The sequence below is a fragment of the Camelus bactrianus genome, chromosome 8, assembly GCF_048773025.1.
Source record: "Camelus bactrianus isolate YW-2024 breed Bactrian camel chromosome 8, ASM4877302v1, whole genome shotgun sequence".
In the NCBI taxonomy this organism is placed as follows: domain Eukaryota; kingdom Metazoa; phylum Chordata; class Mammalia; order Artiodactyla; family Camelidae; genus Camelus; species Camelus bactrianus.
Genome location: NC_133546.1, coordinates 21,272,839 through 21,297,235, shown reverse-complemented (window position 1 = coordinate 21,297,235; position 24,397 = coordinate 21,272,839). Strand labels below are relative to the sequence as shown.

General features: G+C 34.2%; 1 pseudogene; it reads left to right on the top strand.

Moving 5' to 3' along the window:
- Positions 1-3,823: 3,823 nt before the first annotated feature.
- LOC105077440 (translationally-controlled tumor protein pseudogene) lies at positions 3,824-4,243 on the top strand (annotated as a pseudogene).
- Positions 4,244-24,397: the final 20,154 nt, after the last annotated feature.

The window sequence follows — 24,397 nt, the reverse complement described above, 5'->3', positions numbered from 1 at the left end:
TTAGAAAACAAAGTCTAAATCTACACTGTAGGTGAGAAATTGTGGTCCAATCGCATCGAAATCAGCACTGCTGTCCTGGCCGGGGAGGGCATTCCGTCACCATCACAGCAGCAGCCGTTCATGGGTGACCTCTTATGCTTTCACATTCTGTTCTTGGTCCTGTATGGACCCATTAGAAAGCCACACATACCTGGATGGTCACTTCTAACTCAAAGGCAAGAGAAGGTTTAAAGTTGAAGCTTATCTTTATTTTTTTATATCAGATGGTTTATATATATGAATCCATGAATATACATATACACTAAACACATATACTAATTATATATGCAGTGTTATAAAAGAAAAGGACAATGCCTTTTCCACCACAGAGAGAAGAACAATGAGTTCTGCCCAAGATACACTTTTCAGAGATTACACACAGGCCTTGAAAGAAGGGTAGAAACTTAAATGCCTATAAAACAGGAGAGAAGAGCCTATCACAGGGAAGGGAATGAATTCCTGAGAGATGAGAGAGATGAGAGATGAGGGGAAAGGAAGGCATCTGGAGTGGCTGGAAATGTGTAGGGATGGCAGGGAGGAGTAACAGCGCTAAGGAGAGAGGAAGTTGGAAGGATAGAGAGTGGCCTCTTTCAACTGATGAGTTCTGTCTTAATTATTAGAATTCAATTTGCTCAAAATAAGTATTTCATCAGCTATATCATTCAAACAAGTCAGTCATACAAAGTTCGATATTTTTGCAATGACCTCATGTGAATGTAGAGCTACATTTTTCTTACACTTTAAAAATGACTCAACATTAACAAGTTTCACTTTTTTTCTTTACTGATTATACCTTCATTTGCACTCACTTTCTTTAAATTCTCATTTCAAAAGAAATAGAGAAACAATTTACTGAGCTGAAGTTAAATTCCATAACAGACTACCTCAAAGGAATTTCTCTTATTACACAAAATTGCTTTGGGTAAAATGGTGCAAAGGTCTCATTCATTTCAATGAGCTTCTGCTTATTAAAAATAATAAGCATTATAATATGAGCTTTTGGTTTTTTAACATGGGGATTTTAAAATTTCCAAAAATCACAACACTTATTTGCAAAATACACTCACTATTCTTAAACAACCTTAGTTTCTCTTCACTTTAAAGTTAAATGCTACTGTGAATTCTATTGACTAAATTTGCTCCTGCGATATAAGGTGTAATGAAAAGGATTGATAAATTACTTGTATATTATGTCACAGATTTTTCAAGAACAAATTGTCCTAATCAGTGTCAAATCAAGGGTGCCTGAGCAGCACCAAGTTTTACCTTGTCTGTGGAAATAAGGGGGTGCATTTTAGAAAGAAAACTTAAAAATGGCAATAGAACTGACAAAAAGTTGATCTGCTTTATATCAACACACTGCACTGTCAATTCTAAGTATTATGAGTAACAAAAATACGACTCCCTAAAATAATCTTATTGCTTTAATATATTTGCTGTAATTACTGCAAGTTTTAATTAGACTATATATACATGTGTATGTGTGTGTGTGTGTGTGTGTGTGTGTCTGAATTTCAAGAGAAAAAAGAAACAGAAGATAGGAAATACTTGAAGAAATAATGACAGAATTTCTAAAAATTAGAGAAACAGGTACAACTTTAGGTTGTAAAGACCCATTAGATTCTAAATGGAAGATTGCTGAGAGCTTAACAGATTTAGACAGCATAGTGAAATTTAAGAACATCAAAGGCACAGAGAAGTTTCTAAGTCTCTAGAGAGGTAAAATCAGAACACCTTCAAAAAGAAATATCCGACTGAACAAAATTAGAATTCCCAATTGCAACAATAAATGCAAGAAGGCACAGAAGGATTTATTTTTTTTTATATTGCATGGAGTAAATTATAAGTTTTATATCAAGAATAGCACTTAAATGTAAAATGAAACTATTCTTAGCTATATTGTCACACATTGACCTTTCTTGGAAAAACCAACTGAATGATTAACTCTAGCAAAAAGAGCATTAATGCAGTGAGATTTATATAATTAGAAATAAATAAGTCATCAAAATGCATATTCATAATAATAATTGTATTTATTGCTAACATTGAGTGTTTATTATGTGCAAGGAACAGTTGGAAATAATATAATGCATATCAATATTCAATATTCATACTCATCACACCCCTATAAGTACTATTGTCATTCCCAATTCATAATCTTTTAATTTGGAATTGAATTCCAGATTACATCAATATACATTGATTGGAAGGGGCAAGGAGGAATGACCTGTCATTTGGCATTTTACAAAGGTATGTTTGAGAATAAAATATAGGCATTGTTCAGTTTCAGATATCAATGGGGAAATTATGCATAAAGATAGATTAAATGTTAAAAAAGTATAGAAAAAAACAGAATTATAATTTTTAAAACAACAGAAGAAAATTTGATCTTCCGCTGGATAGAAGTTCAAGAAAAAGGGAAGCCGTACACATATCTGTAAGTTCGGAGAGGTAAGTCTTGATACAACAATAATCGTTATAATTTTAAACGGGCTAAACTCACTAGCCAAAAGACACATATGTGCTGATCAGCAATTTCTCCCTGAAAAAATTCAGCAATGTATTTTCTATAAAGTGTGCTTAAAAAATGGTACAGAAATACTGAAAATAAAAGGGTAGAAAAAGCTATATAATGCATGCACAGTGACAAGTGCTAGACTCTCAAATATAACATCAGAGAAAATAATTTTAAAATAGAAAAATCAGTAAAAATTGTAATTACATGCTGCCAGTGAAACAATGGATCAACTCATCACAATAGTGATAGTGTATGGCCATAATGTAGACTTGAAATAGGCAAAGAAACAAGAAGCGACAAAAGGAAGAAATAGATAATTCAATAAATAAAGCCATACTTTTAAAATTGAAGTATAGTTGATTCACAATATTGTGTTAGCTTCTGGTGTACAACAAAGTGATGCAGTTATACATATGTGTGTGTGTATATATTCTTTGTCATATTATTTCCCATTATGGTTTGTTACAAGATTTTGAATATAGTTCCCTGTGCTATACAGTAGGCCATTGTTGTTTATCTATTTTATGTACAGTAGTTAGTATCTGCTAATCCCAAACTCCTAATTTATCCCTCCTCTTCCCCTTTCCCCTTTGATAACCATAAGTTTGTTTACTATACCTGTGAGTCTGTTTCTGTTTTATAAGTAAGTTCATTTGTATATTTTAGATTCCACATAAAAGTGATACATGTTATTTGTCTTTGTCTGACTTACTTCACTTAGTATGAATTCACAAATAATATGGCATTCTTGAAAACCAACAGATGAAATTTGCAGGAAATAAAAGTACAAGAGCTGTGAATAATATGATTAATAAGCTTGATATAATATATGACTTTACACATCACATAAGACAATTTTTTACAAAAAAAAATCACATCCTATCCTAGCTCCCAGGAGAATCACCAATACATGTCAAAGAATTAATTTCTTGAAGACTATGTTCTCTGACCAAATATTTGAACTCAGAAGTTAATAACCAAAATAATGCTAAAATCCCCAAACTACAAACCCTACTAGTGAATACATGAGAACTAGGTAGAAGGAAAAGCTTTAGCCCCCGGTACATGCTCCAGTGGCCCCAGAGTTATCTCATGCAATCAGATCCTAGCTGTGCCCAGGCTTTTTAGCAAAGCAGAGTTTAAGAAGAAGGGAAACTGGCTTTTCCGCCCAGTCCTCCCTACCCCCGAGCGCTGCTCCAGCCGCACTATGCTCACTCAGAGCTCCAGCTAAGCTAGCGCCACCGTCATCTCCCTCTAGCTGCCATCATGATCATCTACCGGGACCTCAACAGCCATGATGAGATGTTCTCTGACATCTACAAGATCTGGGAGGTGGAGGGGGGGGAGACGGGCAGTAGGTCAGAGGGTAACATTGACCACTCGCTTGTTGGTGGAAATGCCTCTGCTGAAGGCCCCGAGGGCGAAGGCAGGGAAAGCACAGTAACCACTGGTGTCTATATTGTCATGAACCATAACTTGCAGGAAACCAGCTTCACAAAAGAAGCCTACAAGAAGTACATCAGAGATTACATGAAGCCAATCAAAGGGAAACTTGCAGAACAGAGACCAGAAAGAGTAAAACCTTTTATGACAAGGGCTGCAGGACAAATCAAGCACATCCTTGCTAATTTCAAAAACTATGAGAGCTATGAGTCAAAATCCATCTTTGGAGAATGGGACTGGTAAAGCATATGCAAAGTATCAGTCCGAACTAATTGGACTGGTGTGTAGGGTGAAAGCTGTGTCCTGTGTGAAGGAAAGTAAGCCAACTGCTTGTGTCTGGGGACCTAGGCACTGAATCAACTTTGCACGTTGAGTCAGCACATGGGGAGATGGATGCTGGGGCCACAGTCACATGGTATTTTCAAGTCTGGAGCATTCTGCAGAGGATCTGTATCCTGGGTCTCATTAGCTGGAAAGTCATTTGTGGAAATATGTTAGAGAGCAGAAATCAGTCAACAGGTCTTGGATTTTGAAGAGTCAAAATCTGTGAACTGATCTGGGCACGAGAGTATCCTCTGTGAAAATCCCTCAGTGGACTCACTTGTGATGAGTTGGGAAAAGCAAAGCTTCAGGATGCAGCACGGACACAGTGTGGGAGCCCATGACTGGGTTAACAAGTTGTAACAGATCCCAGCCACTTATCTCCTTAAAGAAGATGTGCTTAGTAACTGACTTGAGGTTTTAGCAAAGACCCAGGCCCTCAGCTATAAGCGCTGGGCGTGCCTGATGTTAGATAGTCTTCTATCCCCAAAACAGCCTTGGGCTGGAATGGTAAACAAGTTATAAAAAGCTGCAGACTCAGAGGTGAGAAGGCTAGTTAGCCAATGACGGGTAAGATCCCCTGAGGGGGGCAACCTAAGACAGGCACAGCCACCTGAGTCCAAGTTGTTAAGCAGCTGGTTCTCATACATTCTGCCCTGATAAGCTGAAAGGCTCAACACAAACATGATTCACCAAAAAGGGTCTTCCGACCTTGAGCCAAACACCAACAATAAACAAAGCCTTTGTACTCATTGTGATCCCACCCTGTCCTTCCCTGAATTCCTGCATTCCTCCTTTGACTGTACTCAGTAAATATGGGAGAGTTGAGAGGCTCAAGGAGTTTGCTCCCAACTCCCTCTCTCTCTCTTGACTTTTTCCAGTCTTGAGAAATTCATTCGTCTAAGTGGGACTTCTGCCAGCCAGAACCCACAACTGGTGACGAACCCACAACGCAGTGTCTACGCAACAGTCACAGAATAACTGATTCACACAAATAAGAAGAACCCGTGATTTCGGAGGCACAGCCACTGTTCTAAGCATCACCAAAGACAATACAAACCGAATACCAACTTCTATACAAAAAAATTTATCTGTCATTAATTTGTCCTACAATCTTGGTGTGCTTTCAAGCTTCATGGCAATCAATGAAATGACTCCTTGATTTAGTACTGTTGTCAGACCAAAGGTTTATTGTTCCAGTATCCCATGAACACAGATTCTCCTTACATTCTGCATTTTTCAGACAAAAGGACTTTTCCACTTTCAATCAGGGGCTTAAGTATTAAAGAATAAAAGAAACTAAGGAGAGTCTCAGTAGGGTTATCTACATGGTATAGCACCATGGAAGATAGAGAGTAACACAGAAGATGTAGAGATTTCAAACCAATGAATTATCCATTACTAATGTGAAAATGTCTGCGAGCAGAAGATTGCGTTTGCTTTTAATGCATAACTTTTGAAACATTATAAAACAAGCAAAACTTTTCAACGAAACAAATCTAATTCAAAGAACACCACCCAGCACTGTAAATTGACTATACTTCAATTTCAAAAAAAGACCACCAGAAAAAAAAAATCACATACTAAAGTTTGATGTTTTCCTATCTAAAATATCAAATTTAAACACTGACAGAGAATTAATCATGCACTTAACTGCTATGTGGACACAGCTTCTAATAAATTTTAACTTACATTTTTACCAATAGGGGAAAAATTAGCTAGCCAATGCTTAAAAATCAATTTATGAAAATGTCTTAAATTGTTGTAGTAATTATGGAAAGTTTTTATTGTGAAGGAAAAACCGGGCTGTTCTGACAAGATAACTCATAAGTCTAGGAATGTGAAAGAGAGGCTGGGCTGGTCTAACAAGATAACTCACAAATCTAAGTATTGGAATACTGATCTGAGTTCTGCTAGACTAACTTGTAAATCTAAGTTAATTAATGTTGGTTTGCTGTTTATGTTTTTTGCTAGCCAGCTGGATTTTCAAAGATACATACCTGGCTTTGGAATGTTGGTTTGCTGCCTCCCCACCTCCACTTTTGTGATGATGATGCTGCTAAAGCTGTTCCATGCCTATTGGCCTAATACCCCAAGCTTGTACTTTACCCTATAAAACCTCATGCGCACGTCTTGGAGGTGCTCAGAGCTTCGGAGCAGAAGCCCCTCTGAGCCCGCCGGCGTAATACATCTGAGTACTCCAACCCTCCGAGTGGTGCTTGTTTCTTGACTGGCCTATCGTTTCCATAACATTATATCTGAAGTCAGTGAAAAACAATGGAAGAAAACATCATTTTTTAAATTAAAATTCTATATGAGTTACTTTTAAAATGTGACATTTAGAATGTCATCGATTAAATAATTGAGAGTGAATGTAAAAAAGACTGCAGCCACCGCAGAGATGAATAGGGTGCCTCCTACCCGCTATGTTGTAAAAAGAAGTAACATGCCCTTAGACTTTGTTCCTTCCTCTATTAAAAAACAATGGATAAAAACACCTTATGATTGTTTCTAGGTGAAAATTCCTACATTAGTCATTGTTTACAAACTGTATAAGAAAAAAAATATTTACAGATTCATATAATTGGACTGTATTTGTGGCACAGACTCATCTATTTATTAAATGCTTTATGAACACACAGAGGTTTCTTTTCATTCATAATTGATTAAATTTGTTATTTAGAGACAGATTATTTCTGAAGTTATTACTGGCACTTTGTAAAGCTCCAAAGGAGCATTTCTTTAAAAAAAAAAATCTATACTTCCTAGGAAGTCAATCTTTAAAAGGAAACATAAAGGATTCAGGGGTTATTATTTCTCACTGATTGTCTGAAGACTTTGAGTCATATATGGAAATGAATAGGGTCATAAAACATATCGTTTCCTTACTTCTCACCACCCCTAACATGCCTTGCAGAGAAAATGCTGCTTCTGTAAACAGAATATGGAATTCATTTGTGAGTAGTGTTTTTGCTCTGGGTAGTACTAGAGATAGAAACATTTGGTTTGAAGCCAAAAGATACTATTTTAGGCTTGGTATAATTTTCCAGCTGTTGTTGGGGAAAGCATGTTACACTTCCCCACCCATTACACTGACATACTCATCCATACATTTCTATTTTGCTGCTTTTTCAAATCAGTGATGCAGCTGCCACAATATGCCTCCTCCTTCTAGCAGGTGGGAAACTATTCTCTGCATAAAATGACATCATTCTGTGTCTTGCAGAAAACATGGCCTCTGAGCCAAGGGAAGGGCAGAACCACTATGGAAATCAAAATTTAGAGGAATTTACCATTTTGTGCTTAGTGAAACTACATCATGTATTTTAGAGAATTAACAACTGAAGACAATATAATCAAGTTATTAATAACATTTTTAAAGGAATCAGTAAAATATAAATAAATATTTCAAAAATTACAATAGCAGTAATATTTTTGCTTTCTTTGGAATGAGAGCTCAAGTAAACATAACTTGTTTGTATGACCCTACTTTCCCCCTACTTCTTCTTCAAAGGGAAAAAAAAAACTGACCATTTGTGTTATACGTAAGATAATTCATCAGATCACGAGGTTACACTTAACTGATTACTTGGTTTTATGTTTTACAAAGAAAAACTATAACAAAAATTTCCATTATAGTTAGACTGGCTCAAAATTTTTTTCTTCTCAAACAGAAACCTTTTTAATAGAAATAAAAATGGTTTTTGGGTGACATTCAATTTTGAAACAAATAAGCTTTTTTTTTTTTAATCAAGATAGAACAGGAAATAATGTCAGAAAATCAGAACAAATTGGACTATCCACTAACTTACTGCAGAGATGTGGGGCTATAAATAAGCATGTGATATCATAATACATAATATGAATTAATAATTCCTGTGATAGGTATTTAAAATTATTTGACACAGATGAATTAGCATATTTATTACATTTTATTGTATGTATTTTATACACAGATACCCAGAAATAAATTCATATTAAGGTATAATTATCAGTATTTTCTTTTGTAAATATGTTCATCGGTTAGTTATCTTTAAATGTTATAAAAAGGGTACAGTAAGAGATCAATAATTCTAGCCTCTACTTTTAGAAAGAATAACTTACAACATTTATGTGGGTTTTAGAAGGAGCTGGACTTTCAACACATAGGGTAATGACTGTCTGTATGCATTACTTCATGGACAATAGAATTATATTTGTGATAGGAAGAAAAAATAAATTTTTCAGAGGCAAAAGAAATCAGTTTCAAATTCATACTAGTGTGAGGAGAAACCAAATGACCCTGGTGATAAACAGCATCGGAAATGACTGGCAAGACTGCTAAAGCTATCAAATATATTTATGTTGAAGATCTACCGATTACCAGAGTGGAAGAAGTGCAGATGGTATGGTTTTACTGGAAAGCTATTTATTTACTTATTATATCCTTTCTAGACGATGTTACAACACGTCATCAGGAATATGTTTCTAATGTCTAATAGCTTTCTGTTCTAACAAGATGGGTCCAGAAAAATGAGATAGTAGATAGTCAGTCTTTGCTGAATGGTTGCAAGGATGAAGAAGCTATCCATCACATTTTCCGAAAAAGTTAAAAAGTAACCCCTCTCTCTGCTAAACCAATAATTAGCATGTGAAGCCAGTGTGGGCCATGCTTTAAAATTTCTAGAAATTCTGTGTAAAGATTAACATCAGAGTTAGATTATATTAGGTAGCAAACTGATAACAGATATATTATTAACAGATTTATTATTAGATATATAATATATATATTATTAGGAGTGATGTTAATATTGTATGTAGAAAAAAATTAAAATGCAATAGCAGTAAAAATATTATCTATTCTAGCAGCAAATTTAAAATATTCACATAAAAATAAGAGAATGAGAACCTTCTATGAGGCCACCAACCAAATGTAACCATTGTGATCACAGCAGTGTATATTCTCCCAGCCATTTAGATATATGTAATTGGAATCTATAATTATTGGAGTCATAACATTAAATGGTTTTTTTTTCCTAGTAATTGCGATAATCATTTAAACCAACCGTCATCCTCTCCCCTACTTACACATCATTCACATATTCCTTTCTTTTTGAGTAGGACCTTCATCACTGGCATCTTGCTCTGATTCCCTAATTTTCAGGCACCTTTAGCTACTAGAATATTATATTGGGAAATTATTATTCAAACTCAAAATTAATCCAAAGTTTTAGTCCCTGTCTTTCAACATAGGCAGATCAATGACCCTGCTTCCTTGGAGTGGAAGAGAACAGTCATGCTTTCTCTGAAATAATTCTTAATTTCCCCTCTTTTGTTTGTTCCTGAGACTTCATCACCTCTGAGTGATAAAGGCGTCAGTTTCCAACTGTTGTCAGTTTATTATTGGCTTTGTGAATTTAGAGTATGTGGTTTGGTACTTGGCAACTTTTTGAACTCAGCTTTGTGCCTTGGGCACAATTCTGGGACAACAGGTAGTTTTACTTGGGAATATACATACAGATACACACAGCTGACTTTTTTTAAAATGGAAATTACTTTACAGATTGCTTTGTGACCTGTTCTTAACATGAATTATAAACATTGTTTCGTATTCATCTTCACCAATAAAATTGTCTTTATGTTTCCCACATTACCAGAATAATACACTCCTTTTAACAAGTGAAGAAGTATATTACAAGGCGTAAAGGCAGAGTTAGTTCTCTTTCTCTGCTTCTCTTTACCCTCTCATTGAGACAGCCAGTGTTAATGGCCTCATCTGTATACTTTCACTCCTTTTTCTAGTGCCCATAAATATTTAGACAAGCATATATTCACCTACAGGATATACAGTATTTTCTTTGCTATTAAAGTAAGAGTATATGATACATATATAATATTCAGCAACTTTCTTATTCACTCGATTCCCCATAAACTGGAAGAGAAATATATTACAGCTTTTCTAAACAATCTGCTACAAAAATAACACACACACATAGGCAAATTATCATTTTAGTAAACCAGTATTATTTATGGGCACACCATTTTCTCTCCCTTTTCCCCCTAGGCAGTCTGTGCTGAAAACCTAAGGTATATCCTTGTGTTCTTATTCTTGATAATCTGTACATTTCTTCACACACATGCACATACATGTGCATGTGCATAAAAGAAAGCAATTGATAGCTTCAAACACTCTTTACTGCATACTGTCTTTTTAAGAAAATCAACAGTAAGGCCTGAAATGATGATTGAAAAGTTTCAATTGACACATACACTCCTTTTCAGATTCTTGGTGATGTACCAAGACTTAGGACACTGATGCTATCAGCGTAAATCTTTCCCCATCATGTCCAGTAACCCATAGATCTCTGAAGAGTAAAGTCATCTCCAGAACTTGGCAGCATTTAGACTCTTACTCCTGAACTTCACAGGTTGTCCCTCAGGCTTCCAGACTTCCAAGGTCCTATATTTCTAAAGCAGTGATTCTCACTCATTTTGCTCAAAATCCCTTTATCTTCTTAAGTTAGTTAGGGGCTAAATTACTATTGTTTCTGTGGGATATAACTCTCAATTTTTACATTAGCTATTAAAACTGAGAATTAAAAAAAATTTATATTTAAAATAATAGTAAATGCAGTACATGTAAACATGACATATTTTTTGAAAAGTTACTATAATTTTGAAAGTGATATTAAGATATCAATACATAATAAGACTAAATGTGATATACAGGTGTTGAAACTAACTCTGGAAAGTTTTATAAAAATCACATTTATGAATATCTAAAGATCTATTCCTTTCCTGTTCATAAGCCTGTATTAATTTTTTTGAGGTTGATAATTTAAAGCTATATTCTGTGTTTGCAAGTGTTCCCAGGTAGAAAATGCTAGTCTGTCTTGAAAGAAATAGAAATGACTAAGACCCACATACTTGATAAACTGCCTACGGTCACCAAAACTTTGTAAGAGAAATATAAAGTTTACCCAGCACAAGAAAATCTTCATTATGCATTACAATAGGACCTTCGTCCTAAACCTTTATGGAATCTCCTCAAGGGTAAGATCAGAATAAAATAGCTAGTTCTGCTCCTTTTGTTTTTGTCACTTCCATTGATGAGAAATCTAAAGGCCAGAAAAGCAAGAGCCCCAGGGCAGGCCCGTTTCTCTTCCCCTCTCTCACTGGAAGCTCATGCTCACAGTGAAATAGATGGTTTATTTCCTTAGCCTTGACTCACATGATTAGCTCTGTGACTGAGTCTGGAGAGTGAGTGAGTGAGTGAGTGTGTTTTGTATGGAGATTGCTGGCAATGAGCTCCTCCTACAGGTGACAGCATGCATCTCCTAATCCATGAAGTTACAGTTACTAAAATTCTAACTACAACATCAGCTCTATTGGAATGCATACATGTGTACATAGAAAACCAAAGATTTTTTTTTCTATACATGTAAGGCTACTCTCTTCAAAAGTTAGCTTTTCAAACGTTGGGGTCTATCATAAAGTCAGAGTAGGTTAGAGCCAGAGGGGAAAATACAAATCCTCCTGATCAATAATGTCATCTTAAAAACAAGAAAAAACAGTACTGATTATAAGACATGGATTTGAAATTCATTGGCTGTCAGAATTTTAAAATTTGGGCCTACATCTCGCAAGCATGATGTTCTGTCTGTATTTTTAGTGCTCATATGATTCTGAATTAAAGTGCTTTAACTAGAACTTATCATACAATTTTTAAATAAATGTTTTCAGATGTACAGAATTATTACAAAGACAGCACACAGAGTTCCAAGAAACCCCAGTTTCCCCTATTGTTGACAACTTACATTAATATGATTTTTTTTATAGTTCATGGGCCAATATTCATACATTATTATCAACTAAATTCCATATGTTATTCAATTTTCCTGTTTTCTTTAACATCCTTTCTCTGTCTTGGGATCTCATTCAGGGTATCCCATTACATTGTCATCCTGTCTCCTTAGGCTACTTTTGTTTGTGACAGTTTCTCAGATTTTCCTTGTTTTTGATGACCTTGACAGTTTTCAGGTGTAGTGCTTAGGTATTTTGTAGAACATCCTCCAGCAGGGATTTGTCTGAAGTTTCTCTCATGGTTAGAATATGGTAGTGTGTTTTGGGTAGCATTATAGTGCTCTGTTTGGCCTTATGAAGTAATCGCATTAGAGTTTGTTGCTTATGGCCAAGTTTCCTCAGAGATGGACTTCAGGGGGAACAGCCCCTAGCAAAACCTGGCTAAGAAGTTCAGTGTTTCTAAGTGCTCGATGGTGCTTTTGACCTTTACACTTTGAGGAAGTTTTTATACTCACATAAACATTGTATTAGCCCACAATCAGGCTATTTAATACTGAATGTATTGAAAGGCAGTTATCAAGAAAGTTAACTCAGTTCCTAATAATGTTATAAAGTGGCTTTATAGATGGGGTAAACATTCATCTCACTTTGGCAAGGACATTCCCAATTTCTAGCTGTTGTCCCATTGTCATGTTTAATAGCCCCTCCACTTACTTCTGAAAATGTTGCAGACTGTGTGATAAATCATTTGGTCACAGATACATTTCCTATTATTGCTATAACAAATTACCATAAACTAAGTGGCTTAAGACAACACGAATTCATTATTCTACCATTTAGGAGGCTGGAAGTCCAAAATCAGGTTCATTGAGCTAAAATCTATTGGCTTATGTTACCCTTCCAGCAATGACATCATGCTGACCTCTGCTTTGTCAACACACTTCCTTGTCTATGACCCTCTCATCTTCCTTTTATAAGGACACTTGTGAATAAACTGGGCCCATCTGGATCATCCAGAATAATCCACCAGTTTCAAGACACTTAATCACATCTTCAAAGTCTCTTTTGCCATGTAAAGTAATATATTCAAGGTTTCAGAAATCGCAGTTTGAACATCTCTGGAAGGTCATTAGTCTATCTATAATACATCCCAGTAAAGAAGAACAAGTAAAAAGTTTAAAAAAAAATTCAGTTTGAGCTGTGAAAAGTGAAGGTGTTAGAGGCAAGGCTTAAGTCTAAGAACGCATTTCAATGTAAAGCCTTCACCTCTCCACGTATTTCTACCATTTATTTGCTGTTAAGATGCAGGAAGAGGAATTAGAGAAATTTATGATACTACGCAGTGGTAATCTGGGATAAGAAAAGAATGCAATATGGCATGAATTTATAATTATATTTCATTTATTAGACTAGACTCCTTTGCTAAATTGGAATGTGGGCCCAAGCAAAAGCAAAGAGCAGGTGATTTATGTGGGAAAATAATAAGCTTGCTGAATTAAGTGTTTTTAGAGTCCCAGGGTCTCATCTGACTTGATAAAGTTTTCTGCCTTACTAATTTTGTGACGTCCTACAAAATAAGCAACATATATCCCCAAAGTTAAATGCCTTCGATGAGTCAGTCATTCCTTGGAGAAAGCTTGGTGGATATCCTTGGACTAAATTAATCAGAGTAAGAGTTGCCTGCAAAAGTTGTAGTGTATTGAGTGGGCAGCAGCCAAGCAGGTAATAAAACAAAATGGAGTCCTCCTAAGCACATAAGACTTTTTAAACCGATGGTCAATTTCTAATAGATCACCAAGGATGTTTCAAAAATGTGCAGCTCAAAATTTTCATGTACATTTTAAATCCAAATAGTTCAGAATCCTTCACAGTAAGGTCACTATCCATCCATGAGTGAAGGCTGCTTTGATCTGTGGTGGATCAAAAATAGTCACAAATACTATGACATTCTTTCTAATGAGAGGTGATGTCATTGAGCCCTTCCTTGAATCTAAGCTAGCCTCTGACTGCTTTGACTAAATACAGTGTAGTGAAAATAATGCTGTCCCTAGATTTTAAGGGAGTGAGCAGCTTTCTTCCTCCAGCTGCACTAGGCAACCATGTTAAGGTCTGATTGACCTGTGGCCTCCCTGCTGTGAGGAAGTACAACCTAATGTTGAGGCCATGTGGGTGGGGGAGGGAGAGAGAGAGAAGGTGAGAAATACCTGATTAGCTCTCAGCTTCTTCTTTTTATGTACAGTCATTCAAGCCACCTCAGTTGGAGACAGATTTTTTTGGAGTGGGGATGAACCATTTTTGTTGAGTCCTGCTAAATTCCTGACCTGAAAAATTGTGAGACTAAGACAATGATTACTGTTCTATGATGTTACCTTTTAGTGTGGTATGTTATATGGGGACAGTGAATCAATACACATATAAAAATTGCCTACTTTTATTCTTAAACAAATTGGGCAAAATCCTCCTATTAACTGTTTTCTTTTCACCTTTCAAAAATTTTTGCTCAATTATCAAGTTCCTTTGGTTGTCTCATATGCGATTTTCATTGCTTGGTTGATCTCTTTCCATTGATATGTCTTCTGAAATATCAGATTAATACTGGATTAGGGTTTACACCAGAATTTAAAAATTGTGTTTTCTTTTACACTCCCTTCCAAATCACAAAGGCTGACTTTCCTACATATAAGCTGACCTCTAGATCCCAGATCTAACTGAGAGTGTGGACAACCACTGATACACTTGGGATATAACATCTTAATTTATATTGTGGCAATCTGGCCAAAGGAAACATTTTTTAAAACTTAGAACTTTTAAATTTTCATTAACCTTTGCTACACAGAATATATTACACAGTTTACTTAAATTTTTAAATAAACATTTTTTGAATTTCTATTCTTTTCAAAGTATTAGAGGACACAAAAACAACTACATGCTTAACTACATTTTTCCAATTGCTCTGGTTAAAAGAGTGAACAAAAAGAGGCCAAGACCCTCCTGCACATCTCAAACATAAATGTTAGTGGTAAGAAACAGAAAAAACACACATCAATAAACAAATAAATAAATATATGAGATGTCAGGCTGTACTGTTTTGTATGGTAGCCACTGTTCATGTGTGGCTATTTACTGCATTCAATTAAAATTTGTATTCAATTAAAATAAAAAAGAATAAAAATTCAGCTCCCCAGGAGTACTCGCCACACTTCAAGTGCTCAACAGCCTTAAGTGGCCAGTGTCTCCACACTGCACAGAATCTTTCCATCTTCCAGAAAGTTCTACTGGCTGGCATAGAAAATTAAAGCAAAGTAAGGACAGGTGCTCATCGTAATTTGAAAACTGAGAGAAGCAAAAATCTTCCTTAGTATCTTTGTTAGAGTATTATACAGATTTCTTTATTAAGTGCCTCACAAAAACCAGAACACTTAAGGGCTGATTAATTTATCTTACAGTTAAAAGAAGGAGGTGGATTTGTGTTTCTTCAGCATTCATGAAGAACACCATTCAGAATTTTGTTAGTTTTCTTTTCAAAGAGCCTTTTACAATATAGGAAAAAAAGCAATATATCAATACAGGTCTTCTTCTTCTGTGGTATGAATTACACAAAGTGTAAAGAGATGTTATGATAAAGAAGATTTTTTTTTTTGTTGCTGTTTTCTTATGGCTGATTTTAAAAAGAAGTGAGAATATGATAGTAAAAAGTAATATAATAGTGAAGCCTAAACCTTAGTCATAACTTGTTTCAAATTTAATTTCTAGGGAAAAATGTAACTCATAAAATGTTTCAAGAAGCTAGAAGTTTAATTTAGTCAAATATTTTTGAATAAGATAAATCAAACTTGTCCCTTTGGCTAATATGATTTTAACTGATTTTTAGTAATCATCTTTCCATCTTTGGTTCATCAAGAAAATCTATACCTGCACTCAAATTTTTGTGAGATCATTATTACTTGAATATAAATATTTCTAAATTATGACCATGTTATATTACTATTTAAATGTATTTCAGGTGAAATGTTAATGAGGTGCAAAGGCTTACCACTGTGCCACTGAATTAAAAAACTAAAACATGAATTGCTACATTAGTGATTAAAAAGGACAAAAACACAACATTCAGAAAATTCAGGAACTATTTAGGATAGAAACTCATACCAAAACTGGAATAAAAAGAAACTTCTTTAATCAGATAAAAGTACCTGCAGAAAACTCCCAGTAAATTATCTGATGTTAAATCAGAAACAATATAGCAATAAATATCCAGTTTTCTGACATTTAGTCTACATGAGAGATCTCAGTTTTTATATTAACATAAAGGAAAAAAAGAGCTTTAATAGTTAGAAAGAAAGAAAAAAAGACTTAATATTCATAAATAATATGATTATTTCCACAGAAATTTCAGTACAAAAGTTATCTAGATTTCTATGCAAGAACTAAACCATAATTTCTGAAGATCTCATTTATGATAGAAACAATATTATAAGTTGCTTATGAATAAATGTTTAAAAAGATGCATGCAAGTTTTATGTAAAATGTATTTAAATATGTTGAAAGATATTAAGAAAGTTCTAAGAATATGAAAGGAAATACCACACTCATGGGTAAAAACTCATTTTATAAAGATTTCTATTCTTTCCAAATTAATCTATAAATCTGACAGAATTCCAACTAAAATATGAAAAAGTACAAATGGACAAGCAGATTTTAAAATGGAGAAGAGTCAAGAATATTTAAGGCATACTGAAGAAGAAAGACAAGACATTGAGGTGGGAATATCTCCTATACAGAAAACTATTACAAAATCCCATTAAGAGGATCTGTTCTGACTCAGGGATGAATATATAGAGTAATAAAAAGAGTGGAGAAAGGATACATCTCTACCCATACAGATATTTGATAAATAACCAGCATGCTACTGTTTATTATTTGAAATATTTTGAATGTCTCAACAAATGGTGCTGTGAATTTTAGCAATCTACATTTTAAAGGGGAAATTTTATACCCATAATGCCTTAAACCAAGCCCAGAGAAATTTTTGAATAAAATATAGAATGTCTTCCTTTTCTCAGATAGAAATTTCTCAAATGAGATACAAAAATTATATCTTAAAGAAGTTTTATAGATTGTTAACTATAATAAAATTAAGACACTTACCTAAAGAACTACAGGGTAAAAAACAAGCTACACATTAGCAGAAGATATTTGTAAATATAGTACAAGGAAAAGATGAATATTTCTTATAAACCAGTAAGAAAAAGGGACAAACATGTACATGGAAAGAGAAAACATGCAGATCTGTTTTATTTTAGTGGAACTCTTCTTAGTTCATAATGCGGTATCAGATCAAAGAACTAGATTGGCAAAAATTAAAATAGACTGATGATACAAAATGTTGCCATGGAAACAAATAAGCAGAAAACCTAATAAGCTGCTAGTGAGCTTGGAAATTATTCTAAATACTCTGGAAAACCATTTGGCAATATCTAATAAAAGTGAAAATAGGTATATTTTTAGGCAAAATAACTTTATTCTTAGGAATGTACTATAGATAAAAACTTTCATATGTGGTACGGAATCTATCTTGATAGAGCACCTTTTCTGTAATACTGAAAAATTGAGATCAATCTGAATATCTATCAGTAATATAATTAACAGATATATGTTGATTTATTCATACAATAAAATACTATATGTGAAAATAAAGAACTAGAGTTACACATATCAGAATAGACACCTTCCAACAAAATAAAGGGTGAAAAAACATGTCCAGAAGAATAAGTACAGTTTGGTTTCATCTATGTAATTTTAAGGAAAAAAAATTGAACAATAAATTATTAAGGGATGAGATAGGTAATGTGTATCTTTTTATTTCAGAAAAAAATTAAAATTGAGGTAAATTTCACATTTGTCAACTGCTTGCTCAGTTACAGGTTCAAATCTTTCTGATAAAGATAATTATAAAAGCTATCTATTAGATTTAAAAATCTAATAGATCTTTTTTTAAGATTTAAATAATTTCCTTAAAAAATGCAGGAAGCACCAAAAATAGTGAAGTTTCTTTGGGCTGCGATAAAGAATAGAAAGGAAATCCAGAGAGACGGGCTGTTATTTGGAGGCTTTTTTTTTTTAACTGAAAATGTTTTCTATTTTCCAGGGAAGTTAAAGACTGCTTTCACTAGTTTTTTGAGGTTAAGGATCTATCAGGGATGAAGATCTTGGTAATTATCCTCTGCTTTGGGTTGGGAAATCTACAGTGTTGCTCTCAACTAGGATAGACAAGAATACAATATCTCTAAGCACTACAGGTTGGCTTTGCTTTATCTGGGTGCCCCAACACCTAACATATTACGGTATCCAAACCACTATAATCCAAGAACTGGGAGAGACAAACAAAAATTCTCTCTAGCTATGTCTGACATTATTGAAACAAATAATTTTGCAAATACAATGAAAAGTACACAATCAAAGATGGCATGCAGGGGAGACCAATGAGAACCAGTTTACAAAACAAAAAGACTGGTGAAATATCATTGGGGCATTTGAAAATACCTGTTTACTATGTTTAAGCATCTAAAAACCAAACACAAAATTTGTATAATGAAAATTGGCATTACACATTTGAAAAAATGTAAGGCATTCTAGAATTGAAAAACACGATAGATTAGGAAGACAGATTAGGAAGACAATGGACCTATTTAACAGTAGATTAGACCAAAACTGAATAAACAATTGGTACCTGGAAGACAGGATAGAAAGAAGTATCCAAAATGAAGCATTAAGGGAAAAATGATAAAAATATAGGATAAAGTATAAAATATCTTTAAGATACAGAGAAAGATTGGCATACAATTTAACGCAACTGTGAACGAAAAATACTGCAAACCGTATCAGTAAACAAAGAATGCTGAAACCATCAAGTCATCAGCTGCTGCCAACACCGCCCCCAGTGAAGACAAGCCTGCAGCCTGGCCTCTGCAGCCACTCACAATGGTGCACTCTGAGCGGACTCAGAATAATAAAGGACAGGATACTGGCCCTAGATAGCTGGGTGCTTGTCGTAGGAATGAATTCAATGAGCCCAAATGTTTGCTTCCCCCCATACAAAGAAAAGCGCTAAATTCTTTAACTTGAGATGCCTGGTTTTCTTTAGATAACAAGTAATCTCTTATTGTTCCAACTACCTGGTCTTTGTTGTAAAGCTCCTTTGTATCCTAGCCCCTCCCCTACCTCTTTGGAGCAGTCCCTCAGAGCCATCTGAGAGGCTGTCATCCCTGCACCGAGTCCTACCTCCGAATAAAACACAACTCTCAACTTTTAGGCTGTGCATTTATTTCAGTCGACACATCACAGGAGTGAAGAGGAAGAAGATAGCAAAGGAACAGTAGCTGAGATTGTTTTAAAACTAATCGGATTCAAGAAAGCCACCAAATCCAAGGTAGGACAAAAAAATATTATACGTTGTCACACTGCATAGTAAAAGCCCAAAGAGAAAAACTTCAAGTAGTTATAGTGAAAGTTAAACTTGCTTTGAAAAGAGCTAGTTAGGCCAATAGCTGACTTCTTAACAATGGAACAGTGGGAGCCAAAGACCAGGAAACAATGTTTTCATTTGTGGCAGAAAATAATCACAAATGAGATACCACTTCAACCTTATTAAATAACTAAATTTTAGAATGCAAAGATACAGAGAAACATTGCTCTCATACATTGCTCATGGGGATATAAAAAGGCATAGCCACTTTGGAAAACAGTTTGGCAGTTTCTTGTAAAGTTAAACATATAATTTCTCGGAATTAAACCTGGATTTCTCCCTGTTCCTGAAAGGAGCCCTACGCTCCTGAGATGTAGAAATGTATATGATAGAAAGTTAGAGATTGTTTACTTTCACTTCTCCTAGAAACATGTTCACATACTGCAAGGATTAGATCTGCAGCCATTTGTTTTCCTGAAGACAGAACCAATTTATCTGATTCAAAAGAATGATAAAAACCTCTCTTATCTCCCCCAAAGTCAGTGCTTACATCCAGGGGCAGGCCTCTAGGTTAACTGTGGGCAAGCCTTGGTGACTAGAATGTTCTCTTTCTACTTATTTACATTTCCAGGAAGAATTTGGCCCCTGACCTTGAAGATATCTCTAGTTCTTCAAATTTGAGACACATGGGGGCTATCTGGCTCTAGAAGAAATTTTATTTACATACCAAGAAATTAGAGTAATGAGAAAACCCTTCTAGAAGACAGAAAGATAGCTGCTTCTTTCCTTTCTGCAGAGAAAACTCACTTTTCCTCTCCTGTACCAAGGCAGTGTCTGGCTACTTGTGTAGGAAATATTTCCATGGGTTCTTATCTTGTTATCTCAGGGATAAGCCTAGAATAAGGGAGGGGTGGGCAACACACTTATTCATCACTATAAAGAAATTAATAAATAATCTGTGATTCGGAACACTTCATACACCCAACGAAGATATGATCAATGAAATAAATATTACAAATCCAACACCCATACAACTCAGTAATTCTACACATATTTTCTCAAAATAATGAAATCATATGTTTCACAAGGACTTCTGAATAATTATTTATAGCAGTTTTATTCATAATGGTCAAAAACGCTTAACAAACCAAATGTCCATTGGCAGATGAATGAATAAACAAATTATAGTATGTCTTTTATATATGATGGAATATTCAGCAAGGGAAAGGAATAAACTAGTGATAAACACACTAATATAGACAGATGTCATGAACATTAAACTGAGCATAAGCCTGACACAAAAGTGTGCGTTTTGTATAACTCTTTTTATACAATGCTGTTAAAGAATCTAATATATAGAGATATAAAGAGATCTATAATTACCCAGGGCCAGGTGTGGAAAAGACTCACTGATAAGATGTACAGGAAAAATTGTGGGATGATGGAAATGTTTTATATCTTGATTGCGGTAGTGTTTACGTGCATATACACACTGGGCAAAATTCATTGAAATTTTCACTTAAAATAGATGCAATTATTGTATGAAAATTTTAATAGCTTGAGTTTTTTGTTTTTTTAATTTCTTTTTTCTTTTCTTCTTTTTTTTAATGGAGGTACTGGGTGATTTAACCCAGGACCTCGTGCATGCTAAGCATGTGCTCTACCATTCAGCTGTATCCCTCCCCATTATATGAAAGTTTACCTCAATACAATTGATTTAAAAATTCTGTAGAGGTTGTCATAGAGGAGAAGTGTGCTAAGATTTTTACTATTCTGGAAGGAGGTTACTGCTTAAAGGTAGTTTTTCTAGTTTTCATTATTGGACTATATTGTTTAGAGCCATTTTAGAGTTTCAAAAAAGTTGAGTAGTAACCTTGAGAGTACCTTTCATCCACCTCCCCCTAGTTTCCCCTATTATTTATATCTTGCATTAGTGTGGTACATTTGCTATAGCTGATAAACCAGTATTGATCCATTATTAATAACTGAAGTCCATTGCTCACATTAGGGTTACTCTTTGCCTTATACAGTTCTATTGGTTTTGGCAAATGTTTAATGTCATGTACCCACTATTACAATAGCACAGATAGTTTCACTACCTTATAAATCCTCTGTGTTTTACATATTCATGCCTCTCCCATCTCCCACGTCCATGGCAACCTCTGAACTTCTTATTGTCTCTATAGTTTAGCCTTTTCCAGAATGTTGTATAGCTGGAATCATATGATATGCAGACTTTTCAGGCTGGCTTCGTTCACTTGTCAATATGCATTTAAGTTTCTTCTACATCTTTTCATGGCTTTTTGACTCATTAGCTCATTTCATTTTAGTGCTGAATAATATTCCATTGTCTGGATACATCATTTGTTTATCCATTCACCTATTAGAGGATATCTTGGTTTTTTTTTTTTCCCCCAAAGTTTTGGCAATTCTATATGAAACTGCTATAAAATTTCTTGGGCAGGTTTTTGTGTAGAAGCAAGTTCTCACTTTATTTAGGTAAGGAGTTCTACTGTTGGATCATACTGTTAGAGTGTGTTTAGTTTTGTAAGAAAGCAGCAAACTGTTCCCCAAAGTGGCTGTACCATTTTGCATTCCTACATAGCAATAAAGGAAGTGTCACTTGACATTCTAGCCAGCATTTGGTGTTGTCAATATTTTGGATTTTGGTTATTCTAATAAGTATGTAGTAATAACTTTTTGTTGTGTTAATTTGCAATTTCCTAATGACATATTATGTTGAATATCCTTTCATATGCTTAATTATCCTGTGTGTATTTTTTAGTAAGGTGTCTGAACAGTAGCTTTTGATTAGTAAATGTTGGAGTTATAATTTCAAGGTTAACTAATAAAATAACTAAAACAGAGTGTATAGGGGAAAAAAAAGGAATGATTAAATAATACTTATTCCAAAATAAGGCAACAAAAGATAGTAAAAGGAAAAAAGATTACTGAATCAAATAGGAAAAGAAGAGTTTATTAAATTTAAACCCAAACATATCAGTGAATACAATAAATGTAAAGGTATTAATTATTCAAATTAAAAGAAAAAAAAACAGAACAAAAACCAGTGATATCCTTTTAGCAAGAGACACTATAACATATAAGATTAGTGGTAACATAAAAGTAGATGATGGAAGAATACCAACCTAATTAAAGATGTTTTAGCCATATTAATATCAGCAAAGTATACTGAAAGCAAAAATCCATTTACCAGGAAGAAACATAGATCTATATATTCTTAGTAATATAACTTCAGACTATGTAAAGGAAATGCTGAAGAACTAAAAAGAGAACGAATTTGTAACCATAATGGAAAAAGTAAGAAAAATATCACAGGAACTAAAAAAAAATATGCAAACAAATTCAGTAAGGTTATACAATGTTAAACAAACAAGAAACACACTATTAACTTGTCCCAATGGACAATCCTTGAAATAGAAAACAAAACAAAAATGTTATAACTATGAATGTTCAGCATTGTACTGAGAGTACTGGCCATTACAACAAATCAACCAAAATAAATATAGAGAATGAGAAAAAAGATCCAAATAAGTGCAGGAACATATTATATTTACGTATGTACTGGAAGATCCAAATTTGTGCATTTAGTATGTGTATGTGTGTATGTCAATTCCTCTCCAGACTGTTTGTAGATTCAATAAAAATCCAATTAAAATGTCAACAAGTGTGTACCTGTCTGTTGTCATTTTTAAGCTGATTTGAATGTTTAAAGACCTTCAACACTCCAAAAACTGCCAACACACCCAAAGGAGAAGAATAACGAGAATATTGGATGCCAATATTAATAAAATCTACAGTAAGTAAGACAGTCTGTGTAGATGCAGGAATAAACAAATACATCAATCGAACAGAAAAACAAGAGATAAGAACAAAAAGATGTCATTGCATATTAGAAGAGTAGGAAAGTATCTTAAATAAATGCTGTTAGGAAGAAATGGTTGTCTACATGGAAAAAAAATGAGCCTAGTCCTCTACTTCACATCACACCCCAAAATTCCTTACAGATAGAATATAGATTTAAATGTAAAATGGGAAACAATCAATGCTGTAGATGTTAAAATAGGCCACACTCTTAATGAATACATAGTAGAAACAGTTTTCTTAAATACATAAAAGAGAAAAATCATAACTGAAAAAGTTAACATATTTGACAAATTAAAAGCCATCTGTTCATTAAAAAACACTGCTAGGAAATTGAAGTGTATAAGACATGGGATAAAAGATAAATATTTGCAACACATAAAGGGCTCATATTCTGAGTGTGTGTGTGTGTGTGTATTCTATTCTATAACCCAATATACACATAAAAAGGGAAAAAACAACTCATACATCTTTATACAGGAGACATTTCCAATATTTTTAAACAGCAGCCTTGTTTGAAAGAGTCAATACTGGGAACAATAGAAGAGATGAAATATTGATGGTATATTCAAATGCTAGATTATCAGACAACAATCAAAATGAAAGAACTTCGGTTAGAGGCAACACAGCTGATAAATTCTCACATGATAACATTGCATAAAAGAAGGCAGTCAACACAAAGCATGAATATTTTTGAAGGATAATTATTTAATAAAACTCTATAGAAATGCAAGAAATTACAGAAGATGTTCAAAGTTATTTTTTTCAAGCTTTGTGGTAGGTCTACTGATGGTTACTTATTATTATTATTAAAACTATATGTGACTATTACATATTCCGATGTGTCAGAAATACTTTAGAATAAAATTTTCTTAAAGAATCAATCAAGTCATTTTGCTCTTCAGCACAAACAGCTTATAAAGAAGTAACCAGAGACTTAAATTTTT